Below are 13,484 nucleotides of genomic sequence, written 5' to 3'. Positions count from 1 at the left end.
AGTCCCTCTGACAGCAACAGTGGAGGAAAGTTTCCCTTCCATGCCGCTGCTAACACTGTTTATCTGACTATGAAAAACGATTGATGGTCCGCGCTGTGTTATTTTAGCAGCTCAAAATTTAGGAATACTTAATAAAAATGATTGAGCGCTTGTGCTTAGGAAGCGAGAAAAAGATAAGAGATAAAAGTGAAAAAATAAAATAAAACAGATGAAAAAATAAAATAAATGTCAGTTAAGTATACATGTCCCCTGTGGAAAAAAAGTTTTTGGTTAAAAACTCAATGTTTACAGCTCCTTTTGGAGCGGGTTTTTGTTGGACAGTCAAGGAATGGCTCAGATGTAACTTTCCCTACCTTACCCTTTTTGAATTAAAAACTCTTCAACCGAGAAGTTTGAACATCGACATTGAGTTGAATGTATTTTTATAAAAACTAATTCCTACTATTTTATATCTTTATATCTTTGTAATTATTGAAAAAAAAAACATGGCACCTAGAGAAATTGAATAAAAAAACACATGTATAAAAACACGTGCTTCCCGCTGTTTTAAACTTCCGGACCGGAACTTCCGTTTTTGAATGAGAACAATAACGTTTTTTTTACTATAAAAGAGGACCACAGTGGATAGTCACTTCATCCTTGAAAAAGTACACTGAATGTGTACGAAACGCGTTGGAGACGTGACTTGGACAGACAGGCGTAACATCTACCATCCCGGAGACCCGCACTTCCGGCTCGATCGCGCCACCAACAACTTCCGCTGGACGCAGCGGTAAAACGGCACCACAACAACAAAGACTCCACATCAGCTAGTGTTCCCCGCTCCCTGCAGCGGAAGCATGACAGAAACACACACGTGGAGCCACAGGAGGGACGGAATAACACCATCTCCGGGTATATAGGGTAAGGTAGGGAAAGTTACATCTGAGCCATTCCTTGACTGTCCAACAAAAACCCGCTCCAAAAGAAGCTGTAAACATTGCGTTTTTAACCAAAAACTTTTTTTCCACAGGCGACATGTATACTTAACTGACATTTATTTTATTTTTTCATCTGTTTTATTTTATTTTTTCACTTTTATCTCTTATCTTTTTCTCGCTTCCTAAGCACAAGCGCTCAATCACTGTTTATCTGACTGGTCGCATCCTGTGTGACAAGGTCACATGAAACACTTGCTGGTATGGTCGCATCTGATGCAACCATGCCAGGCAAGTGGTTAAATCACACTTGCTTCCCATTCTGATGATTGGTCTAAGCAACAACTGAATCTTTTGACCATATCCGCATATTTTTATGCATTGAGTTGATGCTGGATGATTGACTGATTAGATAATTGCATTAGCATGCAGATGTACCAGTGTACCTAATGAAGTTGCCCTTGAGTGTATGTCAGGCACTAAATTTAGGGTCAAACTACCAAACATGCAACCTAAGCAGGACTCTAGAGCTCAGTGATCTTAGACACTTGGTCATATTGAGAGTGAGCACAGGTGTGAAGACCTGGGGGAGGTGAGGTGGGAGGTATATGTCAGCCTTGGAATATCACATCCATCCCTGGCCTAAAGTGGGCAGTATCACCATTGCTGTGCTCCTTTGCCAGAGTTCATGGACATGGGTGTCTTGATTGGAACTACAGTTAAGAGTGTATGGGCTGCAGGGCCGTAACTAGATGTGTGCGGAAGGGGCACCGCACATAGCGCTGCAGGGTAGGGGGCGCTGTTGGCAACACTTGTCAGTTATCATCTGTTTTAATTACTTTTACTTGCAGCTTTACCCCTCTTTGAAGCCTAGTATCTCCTGACCACCGCTGTCTCCTACCTTGACCCCTTCTGTCACTAATACACTCTATACAACATTCATTAACTCAACTTAAGATTTCGTATTTATTCAGTCACACTGTCCTTTATTACATTTCAAGATGCTGACATACCCGGGATTCAAACCCATTGCCTGTGGCATTGCAGTCAGACAATCTATACATTGAGCTATCTGCCCTTGCATAGAAAGGTAGATAATTCTAAGATAGACAAATCTATTTGTAGCTTACCTTTTGATCAGCATTGTGGCTGAGCATATCTACTGTATGGCTACACACTACATAGATCTGTGGCTGCAAAGGATTGGATGTGTGGCTGCACACTACATAGATCTGCTCAATTGCAATGCTACATAGATCTGTTCAAGTACCAGTAGCTTGGGAAGGGGCCTCGTAGCATGGGCTCTATCTGGGATAAATCTTGTCATCAGGGCCGTAACTAGGTGTGTGCCAGCGGTGCCTGGCACACAGCGCATATGCACTGTGGGCGCAGAACCGCTGGCAACATCCGCAGGGCCACCCGCGCCTCACTAGTATTGTCCGCCCGCCATAGATCACACTTACAATCTCAGAAACTCCTCACTGCTGCAGTGCTGCTTTGTCCCCGTCTCAGGCTGTCATTCCTCCAATTGGCCACTTAGAGCTGGCCCAGGATTGGCTGGTCTCTCAATACTGCTTTCACTTTCAGGTGCTCGGCTCACTGCTCCAGCTCAGCTCTCCCCTCACCAGCTACCTGAGCGGCTTCTACTGGTCTCTCTTGCAGATGCCGCCATGACAGCCGCCCAGGGGACCAGCTTCCCAGCACCATCACAGGTACCAGCGCCGCCAGCCTCTCCCTGAATGACGTGCTTCTGCTGCCCAGCTCTGTATTCACTATCCCCACAGCTCCTGCTGCTGCTGCGGTTTACAGCTTAACTCTCTTGCTAGCAGCGCAGGCAGCTAGAGGGATGTGAGCGCACTCAAGGGGAGCCGCAGTCTGGTCTCTGTAACAGCTGGGGGTACTTATATATTCCACTGAGAGTGGCCGCACGGCACCCCTTTTTCCCACCTCTGTCGCATGGGTCCCCCATACTCTGCGCATGGTCTCTGGCAGCATCCCACAAAGCCTCCTCAGTACCATAGTATCTCCTACTGGTGCGTTCAGGCTGCCATACAATACATACAATTCTCATAAGTAGTTATAATTAAAATATAGAGATGTACAAATGACTATGTTCTTAGCAGATACTATGTTTATATAGAGTGCTACATCTGTATGTGAACGGTGCAGCACTGGCCACTGTGTAGTTATCAGCAGGCAGCGCTGCGTAGTGGGAGAGGCATCCTTCGTGTGTGCTGTTCTGTGTGTCGTGTAGGCAGAGCAGTGTATTGGCAGGCATTGGAGGGGACTGCACCTGGTGTAAAGAGTATAAGAGGCTGTACATGTAGTAACGTGTATAAGGGCTCTACCTGGCATAATGTGCAAAAAGGGACTCTACCTGCTGTAATGTGTAAAATGGGGCTCTACCTGGCGTAATGTGTGTAAGTGGCACTACTGTGCGGTGTAATTTGAATAATGGAGACTTCTGTGCAGCATAATATGAATTGGCATTATTTTGTGGCTGTGCCCCTTCACCATGAAGCCACGCCCCTATATTTTTGCCACGCGCTGGCCCTGTTTTGAATATTGGGGGGGGGGGGGGGGGGGGGCGCCGATGCCTGTTTCTTGCACACAGCGCTAAAATGTCTAGTTACGGCACTGATGGGCTGTTCAAATATTATGTGGATATTATGTGGAGGAGGTTATTGTTATATCATCTGGGGGCAGTTGTAGTGTTATATGGGGACCTGTGTTTGGGGAACTTTACTATATCTTGGGGTAGGATATTGATGTGATGTGAATGCTTGTTGGGGGCATTAATGTTATGTGGTGGCTTGTCATTAACTGGGGTGTGTTAAGGAGTAGAGGTGCCAATTTTGGTTTTTGCTGGTGGGTGCTCAAGTCTGTTACGCCTGTCGGTGAGGGGGCATGGCCTTGTTAAAATGGGTGTGGCCTTGCAGGAAAAGACTACCTTACACCCCAGTACCAACAGACTTCGGTGACCACAGGGGAAAAAATAAATGACACTATAATAAGCCCCACACAGTAATGCCCCCTGCACCATTATGCCACACACTACAATGCCCGTGATACATTATGCCCTACATTAAAGTTTCTTATTACTTTTTAATGACCTGCTCGTTGCCAAGGGTTTCACGTGCCGGTTGTCATGCTCATTGCCAGGGGATTCACGGGCAGGGAGTCCTGTTCATTGCCAGGGGTTTCATGCACTGGGACAGGTATCATGCTCGTTGCCAGGGGTGTGTAATGCTAGTAGCCAGGGGTAATGCTAGTAGCCTGGGGATAACGCTAGTTGCATTATAGACAAGTTTAATGTCAGCTATGGATTAATGTGTATAAATTAAATTAACTGTAGCTTCCCTAATGAGCAGAAACGGATTTATTTTTAATACAGATAATCTTAATAAGGTTTTTAACTGCTTATGTCACATAAGATGTTAAAAGCCTTATTAAGATCATCTATATTAAAAATAAGTTGTGTATTTCCTTTTAATATAAATATGCCCTTACATCAGCTCCAGCAGACAGCAGTCCCTTCAGCAGCAGAAGTCCTGCCTCGTGTGTGTGTCAGCAGACAGGAGGACAGGGCAGGGCAGGAGGAGAGCGCAAGGCAGGCGAATGCGGGCAGCGCAGGGAGGACAGCGCAAGGTGGTGGGATAACAGCATATGGCAGGCGGGAGTGAGCGCGGTGTGATGTCAGCACATCACATCGTGAGCCGGCCTGCCCGCAGACTGGGGAACATCGCATGGGAGACGGGAGGGAGCATGGTATGACATCAGCATGTCACATCCCGAGCCAGCCAGAGAGTTATGGGTGGGCTGGCTGTGTGGCCAGCCACCCACCCACACACGTAAGTGCCTAGACCTGGTGGGTGCGGGAGCACCTACGGAATCGGCGCCTATGTTGAGGAGTATCAGTGTTACAGTATGTGGTGACTATTTTTTACATTTGGGGCTGTTAATATAATGTAGGGTTGGTGGGGCTATTAATATTTTTTTAAAGGCTACCAAACCAATGTGGCACCCTCATTAAATGAGAAGTTAATGTCATGACTGGTTTTAGGGGAAAATGTCTATTTTATCAAATGTAAATGCTAATAATTTAATGCCAGCTGTTTTTAGAGGGAAGGAATCCTATTTGAAATGTTCTTTGTATTAGGGGGGTATCTAATTAGGTTCAATCTGTTTTCGGTGAATCAAAATGGGTGGATATTGCAATTTTTGACCGATGGTCATTATTGCTGTATCCTATTAGAGCCATTTCGATCACCTGAAAATGGACCCGCGATCATGCAAAAACACATGGGATCAGGAATAAGTCACATGTGTTTTCGAGGTTACGGCAGCTGCTTATCACGGATTATGCTTCAGGTGTTCAGAGTGTGTGTGTGTGTGTGTGTGTGTGTGTGTGTGGGGCACCGAATTGGGGCTAACAGGATAGCCACCGGCAATACAATTACCCGCAGTCATTGATCACGGGTAATTGGATACCCACCTACTGTATTACTGCTTTTTCACCAAAATCCTGGGTCTGACACGGATTTTTACAGGGCGGTTTGCCAGGTCTCACTCGCCAGTGTCCCAGTTCCCACTGCACTGTATTCCCGTGTTTTACCTGGGTTGACACCTTTTGCACTGAATAAGGGAAAACCTGGGAAAGCACAATAAAACTTGTGTTGTCATATCATCCGGTAAACTATTTTGTAAGATGCTTAATCCAAAACATCCATAAAAACTTGACTAGTAATATTTACAAATATTGTAGTATCCCAGCGAGTGTCGGACTGGGGCATATAGGGCCCACCGGGGGAATACAGTGGTAGGGGCTCATGATTAGGGGTGTGGCAAGTCTGCAGAGGGGGTGGGTTCTGCCGCCTCATTGGTTTGACTAACCATTAGATAGTGCAATGTCTGGGCAACTGCATTAATATATACAGTAAATGCAGATGCTGCATGCATGATAATGTATCACATTAATAACAGCAATGCACTGTAGAAAATAAAACATAGTCCAGTATAGAGATGTGCAGCGGGCATTTTTCGTGTTTTATGTTTTGGTTTTGGATTTGGGTCTGCGGTCATGTTTTGGCAAAACCACCCTTTCAGGTTTTGGATTTGGATGCGTCTTGCATTCGGGTGATTTTTTAAAAACCTCAAAAACAGCTAAAATCATAGAATGTGGGGGTCATTTTGATCCTATAGTATTATTAAACTCAATAACCATAATTTCCACTCATTTACAGTCTATTCTGAACACCTCACACCTCACAATATTATTTTTAATCCTAAAATTTGCACTAAGGTCGCTGGATGACTAAGCTAAGCGACCCAAGTGGCCGGCACAAACACCTGGCCCATCTAGGAGTGGCACTGCAGTGTCAGACAGGATGGCACTTAAAAAAATAGTCCCCAAACAGTGCATGATGCAAAGATAAATAAAAAAAGAGGTGCAAGATGGAATTGTCCTTGGGCCCTCCCACCCACCCTTATGTTGTATAAACAGGACATGCACACTTTAACAAACCAATCATTTCAGCGACAGGGTCTGCCATATGATTTTGGCTGAAATGACTGGTTGGCTTGGGCCCCCACCAAAAAAGAAGCAATCAATCTCTCCTTGCACAAACTGGCTCTACAGAGGCAAGATGTTCACCTCATCCTCATCGTCTGATTCCTCACCCCTTTCACTGTGTACATCTTCCTCCTCACAGGGTATTAATTCGTCCCCACTGGAATCCACCATCACATGTCCCTGTGTACTTTCTGGAGGCAATTGCTGGTAAATGTCTCCACGGAGGAATTTATAATTCATTTTGATGAACATCATCTTTCCCACATTTTCTGGAAGTAACCTCCTACGCCGATCGTTGACAAGGTGAACGACTGAACTAAACACTCTTTCGGAGTACACACTGGAGGGGGGGGCAACTTAGGTAAAATAAAGCCAGTTTGTGCAAGGGCCTCCAAATTGCCTCTTTTTCCTGCCAGTATATGTACGGACTGTCTGACATGCCTACTTGGATGCTGTCACTCATATAATCCTCCACCATTCTTTCAATGGTGACAGAATCATATGCAGTGACAGTAGACATGTCAGTACTCGTTGGCAGGTCCTTCAGTCTGGACCAGATGTCAGCACTTGCTCCTGACTGCCCTGCATCACCGCCAGCGGGTGGTTTTGGAAATTTCATCCTTTTCCTGGCAGCTACAGTGGCGGTAGAAAATGAAGGAGGAGCTGTTGGCGGGTCACGTTCCGCTTGACTTGACAATTGTCTCACCAGCAGGCCTTTGAACATCTGCAGACTTGTGTCTGCCGGAAAGAGAGACAACGTAGGCTTTAAGCGAATGAAGGGCTCCATCCACAAATCCCACATGCCTAGCGGAATCGCTCCGTTTTAGCTCCTCCTTCAATCTCTCCCACTGCTTCTGCAAAATCCTGATGAGGGGAATGACCTGACTTAGGCTGGCAGTGTCTGAACTGACTTCACGTGTGGCAAGTTCAAAGGGTTGGAGAACCTTGCACAACATGGAAATCATTCTCCACAGCGCTTGAGTCAGGTGCATTCCCCCTCCTTTGCCTATATCGTAGGCAGATATATAGGCTTGAATGGCCTTTTGCTGCTCCTCCATCCTCTGAAGCATATAGAGGGTTGAATTCCACCTCGTTGCCACCTCTTGCTTCAGCTGATGGTGGTGCATGTTCAGGAGTGTTTGCTGGTGCTCCAGTCTTCGGCACGCGGTGGCTGAATGCCGAAAGTGGCCCGCAATTTTTCGGGCCACCGACAGCATCTCCTGCATGCCCCTGTCAATTTAAAAAAAATTATGCACCACCAAATTAATTGTATGTGCAAAACATGGGACGTGCTGAAATTTGCCCAGATGTAATGTACGCACAATATTGGTGGCGTTGTCCGATATCACAAATCCCCAGGAGAGTCCAATTGGGGTAAGCCATTCTGCGATGATGTTCCTCAGTTTCCGTAAGACGTTGTCAGCTGTGTGCCTCTTAGGGAAAGCGGTGATACAAAGCGTAGCCTGCCTAGGAACGAGTTGGCGTTTGCGAGATGCTGCTACTGGTGCCGCCGCTGCTGTTGTTGCTGCGGGAGGCAATACATCTACCCAGTGGGCTGTCACAGTCATATAGTCCTTTTTCTGCCCTGCTCCACTTGTCCACATGTCCGTGGTTAAGTGGACAGTGGGTACAACTGCATTTTTTAGGACACTGAGGACACTTTTTCTGACGTCTGTGTACATTTTCGGTATAGCCTGCCTAGAGAAGTGGAACCTAGATGGTATTTGGTACCGGGGAAACACTACCTCAAGCAATTCTCTAAGTCCCTGTGAACTAACGGTGGATACCGGAAACACGTTTAACACCGCCCAGGCTGCAAAGGCCTGAGTTATCCGCTTTGCAGCAGGATGACTGCTGTGATATTTCATCTTCCTCGCAAAGGACTGTTGGACAGTCAATTGCTTACTGGAAGTAGTACAAGTGGTCTTCCGACTTCCCCTCTGGGTTGATGATCGACTCCCAGCAGCAACAACAGCAGCGCCAGCAGCAGTAGGCGTTTCACTCAAGGATCCATCGGAGGAATCTCAGTTAGTAGAGGACTGGTCAGTCTTGCCAGTGACATGGCCTGCAGGACTATTGGCGTTCCTGTCTAAGGAGGAAATTGACATTGAAGGAGTTGGTGGTGTGGTTTGCAGGAGCTTGGGTACAAGAGGGATTTAGTTGTCAGTGGACTGCTTCTGCTGTTACCCAAAGTTTTTGAACTTGTCAATGACTTCTGATGAATGTGCTCCAGGTGATGTATAAGGGAGGATGTTCCTAGGTGGTTAACGTCCTTACCCCTACTTATTACAGCTTGACAAAGGCAACACACGGCTTGTCACCTGTTGTCCGCATTTCTGTTGAAATAATTCCACACTGAAGAGGTGATTTTTTTTTGTATTTTGACCAGGCATGTCAATGGCCTTATTCATCCCACGGACAACAACTGTCTCCCCGGGTGCCTGACTTAAACAAACCACATTACCATCAGAATCCTCATCGTCAACTTCCTCCTCTGTGCCAGCAACACCCATATCCTCATCCTGGTGTACTTCAACAGTGACATCTTCAATTTGAATATCAGGAACTGGACTGTGGGTGCTCCTTCCAGCTCTTGCAGGGGGCATGCAAATGGTGGAAGGAGCCACCTCTTCCCGTCCAGTGTTGGGAAGGTCAGGCATCGCACCCGCGGACATATTTGGATTCTCCTTGGGGATTTGTGATTTAGAACGCACAGTTCTTTGCTGTGCTTTTGCCTGGTTAACTCTTTTCATTTTTCTAGTGGGAGGATGAGTGCTACCATTGTCATGTGAAGCTGAACCACTAGTCATGAGGAACATAGGAGAGGGCCTTAGCCGTTCCTTGCCACTCTGTGTCGTAAATGGCATATTGGCAAGTTTACACTTCTCCTCAGACGATTTTAATTTAGACTTTTGGGTCGTTTTACTGAACGTTTGCTTTTTGGATTTTACATGCTCTCTACTATGACATCGGGTATCGGCCTTGACAGACAACGTTGATGGCATTTCATAGTCTCTGCCATGACTAGTGGCAGCAGCTTCAGCACTAGGTGGAAGTGGATCTTGATCTTTCCCTATTTTACCCTCCAAATTTTTGTTCTCCATTTTTTAATATGTGGAATTATATGCCAGTAATATATCTGGAATTAGACGGCAGTAATGTCTGGAATTAGATACCACTAGATAGATACCAGATACCACTGTGACTGGAATGATGATGACCTATGCACAGTGACAGGACACTACCACAGCACCCTACAGCAGCAAGATGCAGCACAAGACACTGTACTAGTATTAGTAATGTAGTATTACTGAGCACCATGATGCAGCACAAGGCAATGAGCAGTGATACTGAGCAATGATGATACTACTGAGAACCGACACTGAGCAGCACGATGCAGCACAAGACACTGTACTAGTATCAGTAATGTAGTATTACTGAGCACCACGATGCAGCACAAGACAATGAGCAGTGATACTGAGTGCTGATGGTACTACTGAGAACTGACACTGAGCAGCACGATGTAGCACAAGACACTGTACTAGTATTAGTAATGTAGTATTACTGAGCACCACGATGCAGCACAAGACAATGAACAGTGATACTGAGCACTGATGATACTACTGAGAACTGACACTGAGCAGCATGATGCAGCACAAGACACTGTACTAGTATTAGTAATGTAGTATTACTGAGCACCACGATGCAGCACAAGACAATGAACAGTGATACTGAGCACTGATGATACTACTGAGAACTGACACTGAGCAGCATGATGCAGCACAAGACACTGTACTAGTATTAGTAATGTAGTATTACTGAGCACCACGATGCAGCACAAGACAATGAACAGTGATACTGAGCACTGATGATACTATTGAGAACTGACACTGAGCAGCACGATGCAGCACAAGACACTGTACTAGTATTAGTAATGTAGTATTACTGAGCACCACAAGACAATGAGCACTGATACTGAGCACTGATGATACTACTGAACACTGATACTGAGCACTGATGATACTATTGAGAACTGACACTGTTCCTCAGTTTCCGTAAGAGGTTGTCAGCTGTGTGCCTCTTATGGAAAGCGGTGATACAAAGTGTAGCCTGCCTAGGAACGAGTTGGCGTTTGCGAGATGCTGCTACTGGTGCCGCCGCTGCTGTTGTTGCTGCGGGAGGCAATACATCTACCCAGTGGGCTGTCACAGTCATATAGTCCTGAGTCTGCCCTGCTCCACTTGTCCACATGTCCGTGGTTAAGTGGACATTGTGTACAACTGCATTTTTTAGGTCACTGGTGAGTCTTTTTCTGACGTCTGTGTACATTCTCGGTATCGCCTGCCTAGAGAAGTGGAACCTAGATGGCATTTGGTACCGGGGACACACTACCTCAAAAAATTCTCTAAGTCCCTGTGAACTAACGGCGGATACCGGATGCACGTCTAACACCAAACACAGCTGTGTACAGGAAAAGAAGATGTATCTGCACACTTAGTGATCTATAAACTAATTGGATCTTATCCGATACTTGAACCCCAATAAGGAAATTATGAATCTGATATTAGATCTCACTGTGTGGGGGTGCAGCCCGATTGCAACTCAAACTGAATATGAATAGGAGGGAAAAGACAGGGAGGGAAATCAAAAAGTAGTTGCCTAGTAGGGCGCACTGGTACGATTTGTACTCTAATATTTATATAAAACTTAGCTTTTATTGCTTATGCCTTCTAAAATATCCCTTTTCTCTGGGGATTTACACAGCAAAACATAGAGGTTAAAAACTTAGACACATACAGACATATAAGTGAGAAGAAATAGAAATAAATGTGAGTAGATTTAAAAAGCGGTACTACCACATATAACTCCTGATATGGTGTAGAAATAGAAATAAATTTGTGGTGCCCTTAAGAGTCCAGATATAATGTCTGACCAGATCACCCAGTTCTATCTATTTAATATTAACACAGCCTATTTTGTACTAGTGAAATATTGCAGAGTTAAGAGATGTATGTCTAATTGCAACCTGGTATTATAGAAGTATAATGTGAAGAGTCACTTGTCACAATAAATCTCTCTTGCAGATGTGATGTCTGTTTTTTTGTGTGCATATAATATACACGTTTTTATTCATCTAATACATTCCACACAATCACCTCATATGTATCTTGCTGACTTTTTATTGGAAAAAAATGCCCCATGGGTTGGTACCCCTACAATGAGGGTCAGAGATGATAGAGAGATATGTCTCTTATTTAGGTGAATTCCACATATTCACTTCACATTTTATATCATTGATTTTTATTGAAGAGATACCATGGATTAATGTCCCTATAGTGAACAATAGTAAAGGGATATGTCACAGAATTGTGCTGTGGCCCTTAAATTACATAGGTGACAAATCTATCAATCCTATACGATTGCTAGCATTTACTTGTCCAGTGATACTTTCACTCTAATATTGTAGCAACCTGTATTCACGGTAGAATGACACAGGAATGATATTGCTACATTGCTGTTATTATTCTGGCTGCACCTGTGTTTGTGATCAAACAATATATCAAGTTATGCTGCACAGTACACTTCACTTGTGTATCGCTGGCTTCTGCTTGAGGGCTAGAAAGTATATACTCAATCACTAGTTCATATCTATTATATTGGTAGATGGAGCACAGTATTCATGTGTAATTACCATGGATCAACTACTATCACTATTAAATTAATATGGTATGTATAATATTTGGTTGCCAAGTGCTAAATGTAGCACCTAAGTGAGTAGGTTTCAAAGTGGCCGCACAGTGCTGCTACTGACATACATACATATTTATCAATGACATCAATCATTCAAGGTCTGTGTCTGAGTATCTGAGTCATATACAGTTTTAACACTCTTGGTAGTATTCCCTGATAACCTGTCCTGACACTTGCATTTAATTCCTATCACCTCAATATTCGAGGGTGTCAGAGAGGTCTAGAGTGACTGTCTATCTAATTAATTCTACACCATTAAATACATTATTAAGGAGTGTAGCAAGCCGCTGAAACGCCGACGTGCACGTTTCGCTGTATAGCTTTAACGAGGCTGAGATTTATTGTGACAAGTGACTCTTCACATTATACTTCTATATACCAGATTGCAATTAGACATACATCTCTTAACTCTGCAATATTTCACTAGTACAAAATAGGCTGTGTTAATATTGAATAGATAGAACTGGGTGATCTGGTCAGACATTATATCTGGACTCTTAAGGGCACCACAAATTTATTTCTATTTCTACACCATATCAGGAGTTATATGTGGTAGTACCGCTTTTTAAATCTACTCACATTTATTTCTATTTCTTCTCACTTATATGTCTGTATGTGTCTAAGTTTTTAACCTCTATGTTTTGCTGTGTAAATCCCCAGAGAAAAGGGATATTTTAGAAGACATGTCACAACTGAGGGCCTGAGCTGACGGGAGGCAGCCTCAGTTGTAGGGGCTGAGATGTACCGGAACCTGGGAGGTTGTATCAGACCCCTGGACATGTAAGTAACATGAAGAATAACCGCCCGAAGGCGTGACCACGACAACTTGAATAAAAGTCAATGATGTTTATTTATGACAAACTCCATGCATCACAGTAGCAGTAAAAGAAACATAAAAGTCAGCAAAGAATAAATACAGTTCCTGGGAACTACAGGGTGGCAGGAGCCACAGGGCACTGGTAGTGTGAGATAGTTCTTATAATCTTCTAGATGGAAAGTCCTTACCAGGCCCGACTGTAGCAATGGAGATAACCCAGGATTGTACCAGCTGGTGTTCCAGGAAAAGCTGGGCTGCTGTAGATAAAACGGCTGCTGTGGATACTGGCTGGAACCAGACTGTTGTTGGCACGGAGTGGATACTGGCTGGAACCAGTTAAATAATAAATGAACTTGGGAGCGATGAAATATGAGCTGAAGTTAGGAGTTTGAGAGCGGTGAAATTATAATACCGGTGGAGAGTGGTA

This window comes from Pseudophryne corroboree, chromosome 9, assembly GCF_028390025.1.
Source record: "Pseudophryne corroboree isolate aPseCor3 chromosome 9, aPseCor3.hap2, whole genome shotgun sequence".
In the NCBI taxonomy this organism is placed as follows: domain Eukaryota; kingdom Metazoa; phylum Chordata; class Amphibia; order Anura; family Myobatrachidae; genus Pseudophryne; species Pseudophryne corroboree.
The sequence above is the reverse complement of the archived record's forward strand: the minus strand, read 5'-3'. Positions refer to the sequence as shown.